The sequence below is a fragment of the Pinus tabuliformis genome, chromosome Q, assembly GCF_031772625.1.
Source record: "Pinus tabuliformis cultivar Carrire ecotype Pingquan chromosome Q, CPIR1, whole genome shotgun sequence".
NCBI classification, from domain to species: Eukaryota; Viridiplantae; Streptophyta; class Pinopsida; order Pinales; family Pinaceae; genus Pinus; species Pinus tabuliformis.
The window spans coordinates 926,202,126-926,211,196 of NC_142296.1; positions in this window are offsets into that span (position 1 = coordinate 926,202,126).

The window sequence follows — 9,071 nt, forward strand, 5'->3', positions numbered from 1 at the left end:
AAAGAAATATTTACAAATTACTCAAAGTGTTACTCTCTCTCTCTCTCTCTCTCTCTCTATATATATATATATATATATATATATATATATATATAACATCTTCCTCATACAAAAGATTATTTATGCACATCAACTATTCCTATTGAACCTTCAACATGGGTCCCACAATTTGTAAAAATAAGTCTAATAGCATAGTAAAAGAAATATTTACACATTACTGAAAGTGTTCCTCTCTTTCTATATATATATACTTTATATATATATATATATATATATATATATATATATATATATATATATACATCTTCCTCATTCTAGGCTATAAAATAAGACACAGTAAAATATTCTCTAAATAAAAACAAATAATATTTATTATAATTAAAAAACAAAAAATATACATATTAAAAAGTAAATATTTACATTTTAAATTAAAAAAAAATCCATTATCCATAATTAGATTAGATATATCCAATAAAAAAACATTATTAAAAAATTTAAAATAAATTTTATCATAAATAACTATAAAGATAAAACTGTGGGGAAAAAATGAAAAGTCAATTGTTAAAAATTGTTATATGTATATTCACTTTTCTCTTATCATACATAGTCCCATTGAGTATAAATTTAAAACACCTCGAACAAAAAAATAGATCACCTTATTAATCAATAATTTAAATTTACTTTATCATTAATTTCACTACTAGACTTGCTTGATTTTTTATTTTCAGATCGGTGCGAGTGCTTGAAGGAAAATCGCGCCGACCTTGTGTGAGGAGAAGAGGCTGTGTTTTTTCTATCTTTGCATGCATTTGCTGCGTGTGTTTTTGTGTGGTAGGCTATCGTCTAAGGAGGCCACGTTGGATCCCTAGAGTTGTGCATCGAGTAGAGGCAACGTGTTGAATCTGAATCTGAGGAGTAAGCTGTTGATCCGTGGAGTAAGACTGTTGTGGGCGCTGCGAGTGATAATTTGCTACTTTAATGATTTGTTGATAAAGACTTTAATGATTGCAGGTGCGGCGTGGAGTAGACCTACACAGCGGAAGCGTTGAGGAGTCCTATTGTTGATTGTCCACGGATCTGATTAGTCGCGGGACAAAGCCACTGCTGGATCGTTGCAAGATTGAATCTGTGGTCGAGGCCAGCACTGCGTGGCTCTTATTAAAAGGGGTAAGTTTTTTAAAAAGGAAAGAATTCATGTAATCCTTTTAAAAAGGAAATGGGCGATTATTCTTAAAGAAGGAATATGGGTTTTTGTTTAAAGTTTTTTATTTAAATTCTTTATTAAAGAATTCAAGTTCTTTAATTAAAGAAAAAGAGGGGTTCTTCACTTGAAAAAGGGGGGCGATTGAAAAAAGGGAGATCTGGGCTCTTTTTGTCATGGATCTGGGCTCATTTTTTTTGTGGATCTGGCATTTAGCAGTTTATTTTTTAAGAAGATCGGGGTTTTTTTTTTTTTTTTAATTATTGGGGTTGAAGTTTTTTATTCATTCAAGATGAATAATCAAGTAGCAGAAGCTTACCTCAATGAAAACAACAAGCTAGATGGATCCAATTACTTTGGTTGGAAATTCAGGCTACAAACCCTACTTGAGGGACACAATGCATGGACGATTGTGAACAATGATGAGGTGAAGCCAAACCTCATTGCAGGAGGAACAACAACAACAATCCAAGACTAGGACAAGCGGGAGACTAAGGCGAGAATGCTCCTGAAATTATCAGTCAAAGATTGCATTATCCCCCATATCCATGATTGCAAGACTGCACTAGAGATCTGGAAGACGCTCAAGGATCTCTATGAGGTCAAGAACACCAATCGACTGATGTTCTTGAAGAGAAATATTCTCTCCATCAAGATGGAGGAGAATGAGATAGTTGTAGCATTCATTTCGCGGATCAAGGAGCTCAAGAACAAGCTGGGAGATATCAGTGAAGCTATGTCAGATATAGATCTGGTCACGATTACCATGAATGGTATGACTGACGAGTATCAGATGTTCATCACTGGCTTGAATGTAAGAGAAAAAGCCCTCGTGTTTGAAGAATTGATAGGGATCCTCATGCAAGAGGAGGAAAGGTGACTCACTCATAAACCCCAGAGTTCAGATCTGGCCTTAATAGCGAAGAAGAAGCCCTTTAGAGGAAAGACAAATCCAGCACTGAAGAGCAGCGCAACCCCACAGAGAAATATGCCCTCACCTCAAGGTACGTCTTTCAATAGAAATGACTCTATGACCAAATGTTTTTATTGTGGTAGAACTAGCCATATAGCCAGATATTGTATGAAAAATAATTTTGATGAAGATCGGAAGAGACATAAGTAGCATGCAGGTCATTTTGTTGATGAGGAACAGAGTCAAAACATCATATTGTTCATATCTGACTCTGCACTTTCGGCTAAGGAGGATGCAACAGATACCTAGTTTTTCAACTCAGGTGCATCCATCCACATGACAGGGAACAAACAATGGTTTGAAGACTTCAAAGAGACCAGCAGTGGAGCAAACATCTATCTTGGCGATGATAGAGGGTACCAAATTAAAGGTTATGGTAATATTCCTATTGTTTTTCCTGATGGAAATATTAGACATATCCATAATGTTATGTATGTACCCGGGATAAAAAAGAATCTAATCTCTATTTCTATTATGGCTAATCAGAATCTCAAGGTAGAGTTTTATAAATCATATTGTGTCATTAAAGACCTGTTGGATTCTATGAAGCCTATTGCATTAGGTATTCATGTGGGAGGATTGTGCATTGTTAAATGTCAAGAGCGCACCACATCAGGCATTGGCATCATCTGCCATGACTACAGTGGACTTATGGCACGAGAGGTTCGGCCATATAGACTTCAATGATTTGATGCTTTTACAGAAAAGAGGTATTGTCGAAGGTCTTCCTATTTTAAAATCTGCTCATATTGATTGTGATGCACGTGCATTGGGAAAGTTGCACATAGATGGATTTCCTGTGAATCCTGATAGAAAGAAGAGAGATATACTCAAGATGGTACACACAGATCTATGCAGGTCTATGAAAACAAGATCATTAGGCAGTGCATACTATTTTTTATTATTTATTGATGACTGTACTAGATTTACTTGGGTGTATTTCCTCAGGAAGAAAAGCAACACTTTTGAATACTTCAAGGAGTTCAGAAGTATGGTTGAAAAACAGACAGGTAAATGCATCAGGCTTCTTTGCTCGGATCAAGGGGGAGAGAACAAGAAAGCTTTTGTACTCAAATACATCAAAGATAATGGAATACAATAGCAGTTTACAGTACCCCACACTCCTCAACAAAACGAGGTTGCAAAGAGGAAGAATAGAACCCTTGTGGAGTGTGCTTGCAATATGTTGAAAGGTAAGAATCTTTCTAATGGATTTTGGGCTGAAGCGATTAATACTGCAGTATATCTAAAGAATAGGAGTCCAACAAGAAATTTAGATTTTAAAACTCCTTTTGAAGCAGTATTTGGTTATAAGCCTGTAGTTAAGCATTTGAGAGTTTTTGACAGCAAAGCCTTTACTCATATCCCAAAGAAAGATAGAAATAAACTTGACTCAAAGGCCATCAAATGTATTTTTGTTGGATATTGTACAGAATTTAAGGCTTACAAACTGTTTAATCCCTCTACTCATAAAGTGTTTGCGAGAAGAGATGTAGTGTTTCATGAGCAGGTTAATGATGGAAGCCATAAGAGTGCTAAGGAAGAATGACACGTGCCCTTGTTGGTGGAAGAAGGAAGTGATGAAGCATGTGACAGCAATGAGTAGCAGCAGATGCAAAAACAGTAGGAAGGGAAAGAAGATGATGTAGCTATCAAGCCAAGTCCAGCAAATGATGATTAGACAAGATTTGAAGCTACCCCACCACTCAGGAGAGAAGTAGGAAAGCTGAGTTGCCAACAAGATATAGGGAAAATGCTTGTATAACTAGTATGATGAATGTTGTTGAACCTTCTAGTTATAAGGAAGCAAATGAATGTAGTGAATGGAAAATAGCTATGGAACAGGAATATGAATCTATAATCAGAAACAACACTTGGGAGTTGGTTGAACTTCCTGAAGGGAAACAAACCATAGGTTGTAAATGGTTGTATAAACCCAAGATGAAAGCAGATGGAGCCATAGATAAATTAAAAGCTAGATTGGTAGCAAAGGGGTATTCACAAAAAGAAGGCATTGACTATGAATAAACCTTTGCCCCCGTAGCTAAACTAAATACTATCATAATGTTGATTGCTTTAGCTACTAAGAAACATCGGATGATTCACCAACTAGATGTAAAACCTGCATTTTTAAATGGGGACTTGAAAGAGGAGGTTTATTTAGAGCAAGCTGAGGGGTTTGTCCAGAAAGGGAAAGAACATTTAGTCTGTAGATTAAAGAAAGCTCTATATGGACTAAAACAAGCACCGAGGTCCTGGTATGAAAAGTTTGATTCATTTTTTTTACAACTTGGTTACAACAGAAGTAAAAACAACCCTAATATGTATACCATGAAAGATGAAAAGGGGCACATAGTGTTGATTTCTTTGTATGTAGATGATTTAATTATTACAGGTGATGTTATTGCTCTAATCAAAGAAATCAAGCAACAAATGTCACAGGTGTTTGAAATGAAAGACCTGGGTGAATTAAGATATTGTTTGGGTCTTGAGATTTGGAGAGATTTAGGACAATCTTTTATGTCCCAGGGTAAGTATGTCAGAGGTCTACTAGAAAGATTCAGGATGGATCAGTGTAAGGCTGCAATAGTACCACTACAACAGAACATTAAACTTTAGAGTGAGGATGGCTCTAAAGAGCCAGATGCGACACTTTATAGACAATTGGTTGGGAGATTAATCTACCTGACCACTGCTAGACCATATTTGGCTTATGCAGTCAGTGTGTTAAGTCAATACATGTCCAAACCACTTGAGAGTCGTTGGAATGCAGCAAAAGGTGTTTTAAAGTATCTACAAGGAACTATAGACTATGGTATTATTTACACTGTTTCTTCTGATGTTAGATTAACAAGATTTATAGATTCCAACTAGGCTGGAAATGTAGATGACCACAGATCCATAATAGGCTATGCATTCAGCATTGGATCCAGGGTGATTACATGGAGCAGTAAGAAACATAACACAATTTCCTTGTCTTCAGCGGAAGTAGAGTATCAAGCCATGTGTGCAGCAACATGTGAGGCAGTTTGGTTGCGGAGACTTCTCCAGGATGTTGGGGAAGAACAAAAAGATGCAACAACAATCAGATATGACAACCAGAGTTCAATCAAACTTACTAATAATCTGGTGTTTCACAAGAACACTAAACACATTGATACACAATTCCACTTTGTCAGGGAGAAAGTTCAATCAAAATAAATCCATCTTGTATATTGTAAAATGTGTGATAATGTTGCAGACATTTTCACTAAGCCTCTTGGAAAAATTAAGTTTGAAATGTTTAGGGAGATGTTAAGCATATTTGTGAACCCCTTCTCCATTAAGGGGGAGTGTTGAAGATAATGGAGAATCCTATAATAGTGTGAGTTGGTTCACGAGACCTTAGAATAAGATTTGGTTTCTATTTCTTAGGGTATGGTTCTAACTTCTCTATAGCTACGTATGTTATATAATGGTTAAAGTATATTGAGAATGTAGAGCGTTCTGCAGAGCCTGACTCTCCTGGTTCAGATTCTCTTTCGTAGAACTGACCAGTAAATTTTTTATTTATTAATTCAAACATCTCATTTTGATAATATCATACATAATATTATTATATAAAACCATTAATCACAAATAATAAAACATATAAAAACTGAAAAAATTTAAAGTGTCACACGTAACACTAGATATAAGATGTTATATCTATTATCATACCTATGCCATCAAATACAAGCTTATAGATATAAGATGTTATATCTATTATCATTCCTATGCCATCGAATACAAGCTTATAGATATAAGATGTTATATCTATTATCATTCCTATGCCATCGAATACAAACTTATAAAAAGAGTTGTTTGATAATACCACATACAAATAGTCATTAATTAATGGTTAAACATTAAAATATTTTGAATCTTAATAATACAAGCTTATATAGAGAGTTGTTGGATAATACTACACACTAATAATCATTAATTAATAGTTAAACATTAAAATATTTTGAATCTTAATTAATAGTTGAACATTAAAATATTTTGAATTTTAATTTTAAGATAATTATATTTTTAGTAGTGAGAAAATTTATTATAAACTTAAAATCTATCATAATTTAGTTGTCAATTAATAATAGAGAGAATGCCCATTGATTGTTACTTATTAATGCAGGTTGATTCATTATTGTTATTTAAGGAAAACCATGGTACTTGTAATTACTCTTTGGTGGTCTATAGATGGGCAGGCTTTTACTCTTGCCAGATACCTTTGGGTCTTGGGTTGTTAATCTGTTTTCTTACATTCGAGAAAGACAAGCTCTTAACCAAACAAAAGCAATTTTAGAACATACTCCAAAGTCTAAAGATAAAAATTTATATGACCCAAAAGTGGCTATTATGGATCAAATTTCGAATTAGCATCATCATCAAAAATATATATTTAATTATATTAAAATAATTTAACATTAAGAATTCAGTGTTTGTTATTTTTTATTATTATTTAAATTTATTTATGTGTAAGATGATTGGTTGAGGTCTTATAATGAGTTGTTTAGCAACTTCCATTTCTATTAGTTACTAATTTTTTTTCTTTTTCTTTTTTTCATGAATTATAATTTTTTCACAATATTTTTAATTTAAGGTGACTTATTATTATTTTAAAAATATATTTTAATAAATTTAATTATAAACAATTACATATATTAATAAAAATAAAACAGACACATAGATATATGTATGTTAATATAACCAATACTAATATGGATCACGGGAGCCTAGATTCATAAATAAACAATATTAATCATATTTCTTAAATTTTGATAATGGTATTTAACAATACAATATTTTATTAGTTATTTTTTATGATGAAATCTTTGTTTTTGTTATTTTTTTTGTTTAATTAAGTTATATTTATGCCTCTAGGTATTACTTTATTATGGGCTATTTAATAACTTCCATTTCTATTAGTTATTAATTTTTTGTTTTAGTTTTATAATTTATTTCCTTTTTATTTAACGTTTTTATTTTGATTTTTTTTTTCTATTATTTCCATTTTCATGAATTATAATTTTTTCTCCATATTTTCAATTTAAGATGACTTATTATTATATTAGAAGCATATTTTAATAAATTTAATTATAAAAAAATTATATATATTAATAAAAAATAAAACACACACACACACATATACACTAAGGTGTATAAATGTTAATATAAACAATATTAATTAATCATATTTCTTAATTTTTGGTGATGACATTCAACAATATTTTATTAGTTGTCTTTATTATTTGTGATAAAATCTGTCTTTATTATTTTTTAGTTTAATTAAACTATATTTAAACTAAGCCGCATGTACTAGCTACTATGTAACTCTTGTTAAAATTTAAAATTTATACATTTATTAATAATATAAATTATATGCCCCGATCCCGGTGACACAATGCCGAACTAAAAAAATTAAGGTTCCCATGAATATGTCAAATCGAGCATTGCTTTCAAGAGATCGACAATGCTCTAGTGGACCTCCCTAACACACCTCGTCTAGGCAAGAGATACCATGGGATAACAACACCAAATCTGCATTTATAGCAGCATCTAGACACACATTTGTTTTGGCTGCAAGTGCTACATATCCTCTCGACCTCATGGTCTCGTAGACTATTTTTAGTCTCGTGGACGTTAAAATTTCATTCATTCATTCATTTTTAGAAACCTGCCTTGAAACATGACCATTAGGGAACAACGAAACCCATATCAGCTTTCAAAAAGGTACTGATGCTCCTTAGCTTACCATGCACCAACCACCAGAAAAAGATGATTATTACAGTCTAATTGCAATCAAATGACAGAATCCAATGGAGTCACAAGATGAAAAAAAACCAGGCAAATAGTTTTGGCATCATTCTTGCCTCTCTTGAGCACCATGACATAAACACTGTTATTGTTACTTCTGCTACTATTATTTTCATGAATTTTGCCATCAAACCTTCTCAGGAGGCTATTTGGTTTCCCTTGTTTGGGCTCTCTCTTAAGCACCATGACATAAACACTGCTATTGTTACTTCTGCTATTGTTATTTTCATGAATTTTGCCATCAAACCTTCTGAGGAGGCTATTTGGTTTCCCTTGTCTGGGCTCTTTTGCTACTGTTATTTTCATGAATTTTGCCATCAAACCTTCTAAGGAGATTTGATTTCCCTTCTCTGGGCTCTCTACTGAAAACAATGTGACTATAAGGCACGGTCTGGCTGAAATCCACCATAAATGTGCATTATGTAATTTTGCCATAATGAATCATATTCATATATATATATATATATATATATATGTATTAAGAAATATTAATCCTTCCATATAATTTTTATAATTATTTTATTTAAAATTTTTAATATTAATAAAGAAAAAAGAGAAAAAGAAAAAAAAGAATATATCAAATTAAAAAGTAAAAGATTTAAATTTAAGACATAGTATAACTTATAGACGAAATAGCTTTTTTCAATCCAGAAATATAATTTCAATCAAAAATGTAATTTTTGTTGCTTAAAATACATTTTCGAATGTATTTGATTAAAATTAACCAGAAAAGTATGCTTAAATTTAATACCTTTTTAAAAACAAATGAAAAGATATATTCCTTTCTCTTGTGATTCTAAACCTCATTATGATATTTTATAATATAGATAAGAGTAGTCCACTGAGGTTACAAATTGGAAATTCTAATATGGTTTTTACTATGGCAAAATTTTTGGGAAATTTAGATTACAATTCTCAAACTTCAAAATTTTGGGTGTCTATTAAATTTTTTTGATAATGTTGAATCTATTTCCACCATAAAAACAATTCAAACACTCTTATAATATAAAAAACAAAAAATCATTAAATTCATGTCCATCAAATCTGTGACCCAGATAGACA